Source organism: Podarcis melisellensis, assembly GCF_964234715.1.
Source record: "Podarcis melisellensis genome assembly, chromosome: 10".
NCBI lineage: Eukaryota > Metazoa > Chordata > Lepidosauria > Squamata > Lacertidae > Podarcis > Podarcis melisellensis.
In genome coordinates, this window is record NC_138542.1 from 37,576,069 (window position 1) to 37,588,765 (window position 12,697).

Sequence of the window (12,697 nt, forward strand, 5' to 3'; positions counted from 1 at the left end):
GTCCAGTATACCTGAAGGAGCATCTCCACCCCCATCGTCCAGCTCCGAGGGACTTCTGGCAGTTCCCTCACTGCAAGAAGCAAAGTTACATGGAACCAGGCAGAGGGCCTTCTTGGTAGTGGCACCCAAGGAAGTAAACAATTATCTGACTTTTAGAAAACATCTGAAGGCAGCCCTGTTTTGGGAAGTTTTTAATGTTTGGTGTTTTATTGTATTTTTAATATTCTGTTGGGAGCCGCCCAGAGTGGCTGGCAAAACCCAGCCAGGTGGGTGGAGTATTAATAATAATAATAATAATAATAATAATAATAATTGCTCATACCTGTAGGTGCCCAGAATTGCATGCAAAGTAGATGCTCTATCCCTGGGCTACCGCTGTTCCCCAACATTAAGCCCTAACAATTCTTTGGCAAGGTGCAAAGGGACTGAGAAACCACCTGCTCATGAGTATTCCTATGCTGTACATCTTCTCAAGTGGTGTTAGGCTTGTGTGATTTGTCTCATTAGGCATTTTGTCCATTTACATTTGCACATGCTAAAAGGAGACAAGCTGCTGATCCTCTGGCTGGAATGCAAATGAGAATCAATTCCCCTGAATCAAGTAGGATTATTCCACCCGTACACTGAGTTTACAAAGACCAGAATTTATTCAGGAATTTCTAATTGAAAGTTGTTACTCCACCGTGATGTGAGGGTATTACATTGGTGATGCAGCCCAATTAAGATTCCCAAAGCCACACAGATTGCCTCACATTTAAAACGGCTCCCTTGCAAAATGCTCCCGATGATTCACCAGAGATAGATCCATCCTGAGGAAAACACTTTCATTCAAATGTAATAGGGAAAACCAGGACTTGAGAACAGCAATAAAGGAGGGTTCATGTACTAAACTAATTATAACTAACAATAGGAGTGAACAGAGCAGGCCTGTGTGAATAAATGACCAAAGGAAACAGATTGAGTCACAAACTGATTGATTTGAGGGCCTTTTCGGATGACCAGGGAAAGCTATTCTTATTTCTAGTTGACTGCCAGTGCCAGTCAGGCTCTGCAGCAGTACCTGGCATGGTGGGTCAAATCCAGGGCTGTGGAGACCCAGCTGCCAACAAAAACAGTTGAGCTTGGTAGTAATGGCATCAAATAGAAGGTCCGGGCCCTGTAGCTTTGGGAGCAAATCCCAAGGAAAAACCCATACCCACTGCCTTGCAGGACATCTTCAGGAGAAGAAAAGGCTAAGCAGTAAACCCTACACAAATCCAGAGTGGAGTCCCTAAGACAGTTGGGTGGTGTCTTATATGCCTCCTTCTGACAACTCCTGCAGCCAAGCTGGTGCCAAATGTATTGCTCTGCTTTTCCTAGGTGGGGTCTTCTCATCTGGGCAGCCCAAGACTGCCATGCACACTGCCCAGGCCTGTGTCCCAGAGAGGTCCCTTCAGTGCTGCTAACGCAACAGAAACAATGCAGGAACCGGATGGAAAGTTTTGCATTTGGTTTTTCTTCCCTCTAGGATTCTCCTTTCACACACACCCTTCCAGCCTCCATATACTGCATTGCTCTGTTGATGTAATTCATTTTTTAAATAAATAAATAAATGCATTTATAAACACATTTCCCTCCCTAAATAAAAAGATTTCGTTGATCAGAGAATCATATCACAAAATTTGGAGAAAAATGTGAAATCCAAGGGATGCCTGCATTCCAATCTGAGAGGTTAGGATCCGGGTCAGTTCACACTGGAATTTGCAAATAACCCATTCCTCACGCTTTTCTTTTTTAAACATAGGTGCAATTCTCCTGCAATAGCAATCAAGGGCAAAAAATAATAATCAGTTGAGTTCAGTATCAACATCATCTCTTCCAAGTTTTTCTCAAGCAACACTCCTCTTTGCAACATTTTGGGAGTTGCATTTTGTCCTGAATGCTAACGACTTCCAGCAGGATTATTTGTGTCTTGCTCGATGCAACAGTGTGGCTAAAGAAATATTTGTGAGGGGAGGGAGGGGATTTAATTCACAAAAGATTAGGTACTGAAAAGTTTCAGAAATGTATGTCTCACATGTTTTCAATTACATGAGATGTTTTCCCCCCCTTTCAAATGGTTCTTCTGGCTTTCTTCAAGAAGGCTTTGTGGCATTTCTTTTGTTTGGGGTTGATAAGCTGAGACCTTGTTCATTATTGTGGCTACAGGAATGTGTCCATCAAGATATTAATTCACTTGTCATGTGGAGGAATTTTTGCAATTTGCTTCCTTATTAATAGGGCTTCCCCCCCCCCCCCGCTCTCCCATTAGCAATCCTCAGAGAATCAATTTGAAAGCTGTGTGTACACCATACATTAAAATTACAGGTCGCTCCCAAAGAATACTGGGAACTGTCATTTTTAAGGGTGCTGGGAACTGTAGCTTTGTAGTGAGTAAAATACAGTTCCTTGAGGTTTTTTTATGGGGGGGGTTAAATGTATGGTGTCTACAGAGCCATAAGAAAGAACCCTGCAAGTGACTGTGTAGTAGAAATTGTATGAAACCATACTAATTTTTCAGCAACAGAAAAGTGTCAGGAAATGTAATGCTAGCTAGGCTGGCAAAATATTGCCAAGTCTTCGAGAAGAAATAGGAGCACTTCCATCTTTGAATATACTTTTCATTGCTTTGCTTCCTTCTAAAAAAATATTATTTGTGTGCCTATTGCTTTGATTTTATTGGTCATTCAGGATTCCAAAAGTATACACACTGAGCGATTTTGGCAAAGATGGATAGCAATACCAATAAGAAATGTCAAGAAATACATATAGTACATTGATTCACATAAAGACCCTCCTGCAGTATTCAGTTTGATTTGCCAAGTAAATGTTTTACAGCTGGGGTAATATGAACTTAGGGCAGTGTGGTCTGGGTTAATCATAGGTGTATATTCCCAATAGCTGTATTACAACCAGAAGTTTTGTGCCAAGGGAAGAAACAGATTTTATTTATTTTTTAATTTATTTGGAGATTTCTATCCCGCCAACATGGCTCCACAGTGCCCTTAGGAAAAAAGATCATCTCAGCACCTCAGCTACATTGCTATATCACTGTCTGAATCAGAGTAAACTTTATTTGGAGCTGTTTCATGAAGGAATATTTACAGAGCCAAAGTATGATGGAAACAGTCTACCGTGACTGGAATTTTACTGTTCATTTTGTATATGATTGTGTATGTGGGGGTTGTGTGTTTAGAATAGTTTCACGAAGTACAAATGTGTGAGTAGATGGTTTTGGTGCCTGATCGTGGTTTGTGTGTGTTTTAATAATATTTACACATTTTAAATATATTGCCCATTTATAGTGGTACCTCGGGTTAAGTATTTAATTCATTCCGGAGGTCTGTACTTAACCTGAAACTGTTCTTAACTCTTTAGCTAATGGGGCCTCCTGCTGCTGCCACACCGCCGGAGCACGATTTCTGTTCTCATCCTGAAGCAAAGTTCTTAAGCTGAAGCACTATTTCTGGGTTAGCGGAGTGTGTAACCTGAAGTGTATGTGACCTGAAGCGTATGCAACCCGAGGTACCACTGTATATTGCATTTTGGTTTATCTTGATCTGTTTTGAGGTTTTGCACGCATTTAGTTACTGTGGTTCTTAGTTATCTTACTTATGTGTATTGTTTAGAGTTTTTTATTCAGTTATGTTCATTAAAAAGTAGAATTCTTCTTATTAGCAATAGTAGTATGGTTTTGTCTTTAATGCAGAATTTGCATCATACTTCTTATATAGTCAATGCAGGGAGTGCTCAGTTGTAGAGAATCTGGTTAAATCTGCAGCATCTTCACAAAGCTGGAAGAGATTCTTGTCTGAAACCCTGGAGACCTGCTGCCTTTATTGAGCTAGATGGACCATGGTCTGTCTTGGTATAATGCAGCTACATTTGTTCCTATGGCACCCCAGACACCCCAGAGAAAGTGTTTTTTTGCAAAAAATAGCACTCAGGTTTTGGTACAGTATTACTATTACCATCTACTACTTAATATGTGCCATATTATCAGCCATGTCTCCTGGCACTAAGCAGGCGACTACTCAAAACACATAGCTGCAGACTCCCAGCAACATGTTAGGCTTTGAGACGAGGGTTAAATTCGATCTTTTTCAGATGCTGGGGAGCAAAATGCCAAAACGCAATCCTGAATTACAGCACCAAGTAAAACTGCACCATGCCTTGAAGCCAAAAGTGAAAGCTCACCACTGAATATGTTTTGTTGTGAAACATATTCCCCCTATTGAGTGGAGTCCATTAAAGACTGCATTAGGCCATAAACAGCTTATATGCAATGTTTGTTTATGTAACACAAATGCTTTAACAACCCCACTTAGCATATTATTGTAATGTGATAAGCAGAGTGACCCCTTTTAAGACCTCTTTGTTCCATAAAACAGGCTTCCATATTCAGTATGTTGGCAGAGTGTCAGCATCTGCACAAAGCAATTGGCATGTTCCATAGATATCCATCTCATACTTTATGGCATTTCACTGCAGTATATTCAGCTGTGTTGGACTATACTGAAATCATGTTTATGGCATACAAAGCCAATTGTAAAGAGGAGCTAATTACAAGACAAGATATGACATTCTCAGGCAGAGTTTGGGTTGCATCAATGTTAGCTTGCCTCAGGGTGGACCCATTGAAGTCTTTGGATATAAGCTAACTAAGGACCATTAATTTCATTGAATCTACTCAAAGTATAACTGACTTGGATACAACCCTTTCATTCCCATTTATTTCAGTCGGAGATTGAAGCAGGAGTCCGGTGATCATTAAAACACCAAATTCTATATTTTAACAACAGGTAACTATTGCTTTCATATACTTACACATTTTTATTTGTATTTTCATACACACAGAGAGAGAGACAAAATTAAGTGGAAAACTACCATGTTAGAGAAAAGCCTTCAGTTTCAGGCATATGCAGGCAATTAAGAAGACATTTTTCCATGATAGTTTCTCATTTTTACATTTTTACATTTTTACATTATTATTGTTGCAGGGTTTCATGTATAATTGTTGCAATTGGGTTTCCCCTCCCCCCTAATATATATATATAAATATTTTCATTAAAAATAAATAAAATTGAAATCAACAATAAAAATTCATTCAAATAACTACTGCAAAATGCATCACAGCCCCAGCCCCAAACCATGAGCTCCAGAGAAGCTTTAGTAACATCAAAGGAACTACTACACAGTGAATAGTTTGAGAATGTCACGATGGTAGTAATAACATCTAGTCACCATATCCAACACACAAAATAGCTTTTTAAATTATTATCGGTATATAATTTTTATTAAATTTTCTGTTTTACAATTTAAAGTACTCATTATACACCCTTAAGGCATGAATGACTTCCCTTCTTCTATTTCCATGGTTCATTTTATGTATCACAAACCTCTGCAAATTTTACAGAAACTATACCATTCAGTATTCCATCATTATATCCATCATAACTTATTTACACTGTTGAATGCTGCCAGCATTTTCAGTTGTACACAGTTATTTCCCATATATTCAATAAATGTTTTCCAATCTTCTCTAAACATATGTCCTTCTTGTTCTCTTATTCTGTATGATAACTCTGCAAGCTGCGCATATTCTGTCAACTGAAGTTGCCACTCTTCTTTGGTTGGGACCTTGCTTGTTTTCCATTTTGTGGCATGCATAAATAACCTTTTTTGACACCTGGGAATTTCAGTCTGAATTATCCCCAACGGAAAGGACTCTGGGTTTGTTTGGAAAGTACTTTTAAACATTTTTTTTAAATTCATTATGGATCATTTCCCAATACACTTTTACCCTTTTACAAGTCCACCACATATGAAGGAATGCTCCCACAACCTCAGCTTTTTAAATTATTATCAGAGAGGAACAGCTCTACTGTTATATTTAAAAGGTCCAGTTCATTAGGACTAATTAAACATATGAATGTGGCTGTGTGTACAATAATGGTGATGGGTGGTAAGATGGGTACATTATGGCTGGCTGAACATTAGCTGCACTGCAGTGTGCACTCATGATCTAAAGTTTACAGAGGATAGCAAACTTATCCTTTCATCACATCCCAGGGTGTCACTGGCACTCAGCAATTCTCTGCCACATCGTACTGCACAGCCCACTCTCTGTAGAACTGGAATTCCACGTGTAACTGGTTCCACTTTAGAGAAACCTATGACCAGTGCTTTTTTCCCTGGGGTTACTCAAGGGTATGCAGTACCGGCACCTTTTCTCCCCCCCCCCCCATGTTAAAAATGTGGAACTTACTGTAATAAAATCTTGGTGAGTAGCAACACCTTTTTCTTTCCTTTTCTTTTCTTTTCTTTAGCACTGCCTACAACTTAAAAAATCATGAGCTTAGCTCCAAAAATACACTGCGAAAGGGGTAAAGAAAGAGTCAACTTCCAGTTTTGAAGTATTATTTGATGTGTACTTGAAAGGACTTTTATTTTCCTTGGAAGTCCAAAGTCTGTTTTATGGGGGTTTTATTTGCTTGTGTGGGGTCAGTAGGGTAAGTTCAAATATGATGATAAAAAGCCTTCAAAGCATGGATCTTTTCTGCATAGTAACTTTATATGTTTAAAAGGCATCAAGGGGTGCCATGTTTATTGTTTCTCTGTAATTTTCCCATCGCATCTGCTTGCTAAATTTTTATTATCATTATTACCAACTGCTAAACAAACACTCCTCTGCTGAAATTTGAAAGGAACCTGGAAGCTGTCAGCTTTGTGGATATAGGACCATCCGAAGCAACAATAAATAACAATAACAACAAATGTATTTTTCATATTGAGCTGAATTCATTATAATGCAACTCAGTAACCTGAGCCAAACTAGTTTTGTGTGTATTAAAAAGATCTTTACAGTAATCTAATGCACTTTACTCAGAAGCAGCAATTGAGGAGGGGGAATTGGTGATTTGCATTTTAAAGCGAAGACCCCCAATTCACACTTCCTGTGAAGGCAGTTGTCCTTCAAAACCTGCACTTACTGACATTTTGTAATGCAGAATTCAATCCAAACATGCATACCAAAATGTTCCATTAGGGAAAGGTGCACACAAATATATATATGAAAATAATGCATAAAATGCATTATATTAGGGGAAATTGCTTGTATATTAGGCAAACAAATGCATCAATGTATATATTAGAAGAAAAGCACTTGAAAAGGTATACAATTTTTCATGCAAAATCTTTGTTGTATTTTAAGTGAACTGATGCAGAAGTGGAGGAAACTGAACTTAAGGCAGAAAGAAAGAAGAAAGAAAGAAAGAAAGAAAGAAAGAAAGAAGACCATTTTGACCATTTCCACTCTGAAATAGGTCTCGCCATGTTCAATGGACCTTGTTGCCAGCATGCATAAAATCACAGCCTTAGAAGTCTCAGGAAGGACCTATGGATTATATTGGCAACATTTCTAGTCTAGATGAGAAACATGCCTATCTGAAACTCTGGAGAGCTACTGATGGCCTCCATTTAAGTCAGCTTCAGATCTCTCTGTCTGTCTCTCTCTCTCTCCACACACATACACACACAGAAACAATGTTGCTAAGCATATAACATTATATTAAATGAGCTAATATTGGGAAGGTAGCCAATCTAGGAGAAGGAAAACTCAGATCCTAAACCTCTGCTGCATAAGAAAGGCTTCGGGAATAAACCCTGAGGAAAAAATATCCATACCCAGGACATCTTTGGGAAAAGAAAAGGCTATGGAGTAAAGCTTACACAAATCCAGAGTGGAGTCCCTAAGACTGTTGGATGGCATCTTATATGCCTCCTCCTGGCAACTCCTGCAGCCCATCTGGTCCAAAATGTATTCCTCTGCTTTCCTTTAGACCACATCAGCAAGGACGAGAGGGGTCATGCCATCTGGGCAGCTCAGGACCTCCATACACACTGCCCAGGCTTGCCCCCTGGGGAGATCAAATTGGTGCTGCTAATGCAGCAAAAACAATGTGGTAGGCAGCAGATACGAGTTACAGGTTTTTACAACACCAGCAGGCTCTGTGATTCTCCAGCACTTTGTTTTTTTAAAAAAATAATTTTTATTCATTTTCCAAACACATAATAAAAAACAAACAAAATACAAAACATACAAAACAAAAACATACAAAACATTTAAACATGTATAATTTCATAATCTTATTTTCGTGCACCTTCTTTCCCCTGACTTCCCCATACCTCCCTTTCTCTGCATCCTTATTTCACAATTCTTTAGCAACTCCTCTAGTCAATTATCTATTTGATTCCCTTTCATTAAATTTTCTTTAATTTGTTAGTTACAGCTGTAATTCTCTGCTTCTTACCCCTTGACATCTTAACACTCCTCAACTTTACAACAATTTTTAAAATATATTTTAAATTTCTTCCAATCCTCTTCCACTGTCTCTTTCCCCTGGTCACGGATTCTGCCGGTCATCTCTGCCAGTCCCATGAAGTCAATCACCTTTGTCTGCCATTCTTCCAGAGTAGGTAGTTCTTGCATCTTCCAATACTTTGCCAGAAGAATTCTTGCTGCTGTGGTGGCGTACATAAAAAAGGTCCTATCCTTCTTTGACACCAATTGGCCAACCATGCCCAGGAGAAAAGCCTCAGGTTTCTTAGGAAAAGTCCACTTAAGGACTTTCTTAATTTCATTATAGATCATTTCCCAAAAGGCTTTAATCTTTGGGCAGGTCCACCAAAGGTGGTAAAAGGTACCTTCAGTTTCATTACATTTCCAACATTTATTATTGGGCAGATGATAAATTTTTGCAAGCTTGACTGGGGTCATGTACCACCTATAAATCATTTTCATTATGTTTTCTTTTAAGGCATTACATGCCGTAAATTTAACGCCAGTGGTCCATAACTGTTCCCAGTCAGCAAACATAATGTCATGACCGATATCTTGTGCCCATTTAATCATAGCTGATTTCACCGTTTCATCCTGTGTATTCCATTTCAACAGCAAGTTATACATTCTTGACAAATTCTTAGTATTGGGTTCTAACAATTCTGTTTCTAATTTTGACCTCTCCTTCTGAAATCCTATTTTCCTGTCCTGTTTAAATGTCTCATTTATCTGATGGTAATGCAACCAGTCTCGGACTTTGGACTTTAATTTCTCATAACTCTGAAGTTTAACCTTTTCACCATCTTGTTCTAAAATTTCACAATATTTCGGCCATTTAGAGTCCATGTTAAGTTTTTTCACCTCCTTAGCTTCCATTGGTGACAACCACCTGGGAGTTTTACTTTCCAACAAATCTTTATATCGGATCCAAACATTGTATAATGCTTTCCTAACAATATGGTTTTTAAAACCTTTATACACCTTTGCCTTGTCGTACCATAAGTATGCATGCCAACCGAAGCTATTATCATACCCTTCCAGATCCAAAATGTCTGTGTTCTCAAGAAGTAGCCAGTGTTTCAACCAGCAGAAGGCTGCCGATTCATAATAGAGTCTTAAGTCCTGCAGGGCAAAGCCCCCTCTATCTTTTGCATCTGTTAAAATCTTAAATTTTATTCTGGGCTTTTTGCCCTGCCAGACAAATTTAGATATGTCTTTCTGCCACTTCTTGAAGCAGTCCATCTTGTCCAGAATCTGTAACGTCTGAAACAAAAATAACATTCTAGGCAATACATTCATCTTAATAACAGCAATTCGGCCTAACAAGGAAAGTCTCAACCTTGACCATATTTCTAGATCTTTCTTTACTTCTGTCCAGCATTTTTCATAATTATCCTTAAATAAGTTCACATTCTTAGATGTTAAGTTTACCCCCGATTCTCCAGCACTTTGACTTCACCCCTGGAGGTGCACTCCATTACCTCTTGAGACAAACAGATGCCAACAATACTGGGGGATGGATTCTAACCCAGGGCTTGGTGGCTTGGAAGTCAGGAAGCAAACTTGCCTCTCTTATTCACTCAGCTGATCGTTCTCTCAATCATTCTCTCTCCTTTCACTCTCCATTTATACATTGTGACTGGAAACAAGGCAGTACTGAGTAGAGTGACTCGCGCCATCCATCAAATGTTGGCTGAGTGTCACATTCTATCTCTTCCCAGTGCTCACATGATAAATAGTCTCAGGCAGTGCAGATGTTGGACTGTGCCACTTCAGACTATGTGTGGAGGGACTGAGTAATCTGTAAAGTTATCATTCCTAGTTAGCAAGGGAATGGTAAACCAAGGCTAGAGGTTGCTCCCCAACACCCTAGATTGGTATGCACATGAAGCTTTTTATGTAGGGAAGCACAAACATCCAGCATTCCACCTGCCATAGCACATTTGGTGATACGATCCAGCAGCAGATTAATGGCATGAGCCTGCTGAATATGTGTTCCATCCATTATGTACCCTACCCATAAGCTACCTTCAAATTTTAGGCTATGTTACATACAGCTAAATGACATACTGATTAGAGTGTGGTTCATGTTGTTGTTGTTGTTTAGTCGTTTAGTCGTGTCCAATTCTTCATGACCCCATGGACCAGAGCACGCCAGGCACTCCTGTCTTCTACTGCCTCCCGCAGTTTGGTCAGACTCATGCTGGTAGCTTCAAGAACACTGTCCAACCATCTCGTCCTCTGTCGTCCCCTTCTCCTTGTGCCCTCAATCTTTCCCAACATTAGGGTCTTTTCCAGGGAGGCTTCTCTTCTCATGAGGTGGCCAAATTATTGGAGCCTCAGCTTCAGGATCTGTCCTTCCAGTGAGCACTCAGGGTTGATTTCCTTCAGTATGGAGAGGTTTGATCTTCTTGCAGTCCATGGGACTCTCAACAGTCTCCTCCAACACCATAATTCAAAAGCATCAATTCTTCAGCGATCAGCCTTCTTTATGGTCCAGCTCTCACTTCCATACATCACTACTGGGAAAACCATAGCTTTAACTATACAGACCTTTGTTGGCAAGGTGATGTCTCTGCTTTTTAAGAAGCTATCTAGGTTTGTCATTGCTTTTCTCCCAAGAAGCAGGCGTTTTTTAATTTCGTGACTGCTGTCACCATGACTGTTGTCACCATCTGCAGTGAAGTGTGGTTCATACTAGGAGACAAAAGCATCAAATGCAGCACACACATAAGCCCTGTTTATGTCTCACTCAAGTGTGCAGCATTCATGGCTTGAAACTCAAGTTGAGCTATGCTATGTCACTGTGCTAGCTCCACCCTTTGATGACTGAGTGTGGTTGTATGCAAGACAAATCTTGCTCATGAGCAGCAGCTGTCTCCTAGAAGTTTCCTTGCAGGCAACCACAACCACACTCACTGTGTAGCTGTCATTGGGCATATCTTTTGCTGCAATGCAGAGATATGCCAAAAAGACCTTCCTTTTCCAATAACCCTTTTAAATAGTGGTATTTCCCTGTACTGGGGTTGTTTTTACATGTATTTAGATGTTTACATTGCTTCATCAGTTGTGTGTTTGCTGCCCATAGCTCCTTTGGGAGGAAGGGAAGGATATAAAATTTAATAAGCATGAGGAGAGGAGCATGATCCCACTTTGGCTTGAATCCATGTGTGCCCTACACATCAATAGGCCTTTATATGCTGCTTGACTTCAAACAAAAAAGAAGCAAAGATTATTTTATTAATTAAAGGAAGATGTTACTGATCTCACCATAGTGTCCAGTGCTCTGTTTGCAGAAGGGGCAGGTTATGCTTCCCATCTTTTTGGATGACCTCCTGAGCTCCTTTTCGGAATGATTTGTTCACCTTTCTATTCAAGAGTCTCTACATGGCCCACCTGCCTGGATCTCTAACCACGGTCTCTCTGTAGCTGTGTGCCTGGCTACGGAAGGCACTCTGGCCTCAAGTTTTACACTGTTTTGTTTATTATGGATGTTAATCCAGATCCACTCATGTCTAATCTGTGAATTCAAGGGAGGAAAGGAGGAGGCCGGTCCACTTACCCTTTGTGGGAGTCCCCATAAAAGGACCTTGTAAAGACTACAGCAGCATGATTTGTTTAAAATCATGAGTAGCCAGGGGTGCAACTGGTGGGTTTCATTAAAAGGTCACCCTACTTTCCCAACACACACATACACACACAACAATTCAAGCTCTGGCTAGTGTACATTCTCGCCATTCACCTTTGCATCAAATACATCAAAAAGGCAAATCTGACATCTTTCTATTTCCTGTTTTCACTAAGTCTGGGATTAATTGGCTGTCCTTCCAACGGCACTATCAGATAATGATGAGAGACAGAGAGATAGGAAGCATGAACACCGCTGCAGTGTATGATGTCAGTAATAATATCAACACCTTGGCAACTAAACTGGAGAAACATGTGACACGTCTCTTTCAACAAAACAGATGTTGGACTTCAGAACTCTCATTACCTTTTTGGCTCTTTGCTAGGAATGCTACATTTCAAAAGGGGAAAAGCTCCTCTGATTTAATCAGCAAAGCAGTCAACCTTGCAAAGTTCCCAATTCGTTAATAAGAGCTATTAATATAACTTTGTGATTGGCAACATTCATCAACAAACATCTGAAACGTTTTCAGTCAAAGTCAGCTGTATTGCTAAACAGAAAAGATGGACACAGAGAATCAACTGTCTGGAAGCCTTAGTCTAAACACAGTGTGTAGAAGTTCATGCAACTGTATTAGGATTGTTATGAGTGCTGTTTCAAAGGAAGTTCAAATGGCAATTACTTATTCAGGTATAAAAATCTTCAAAGAT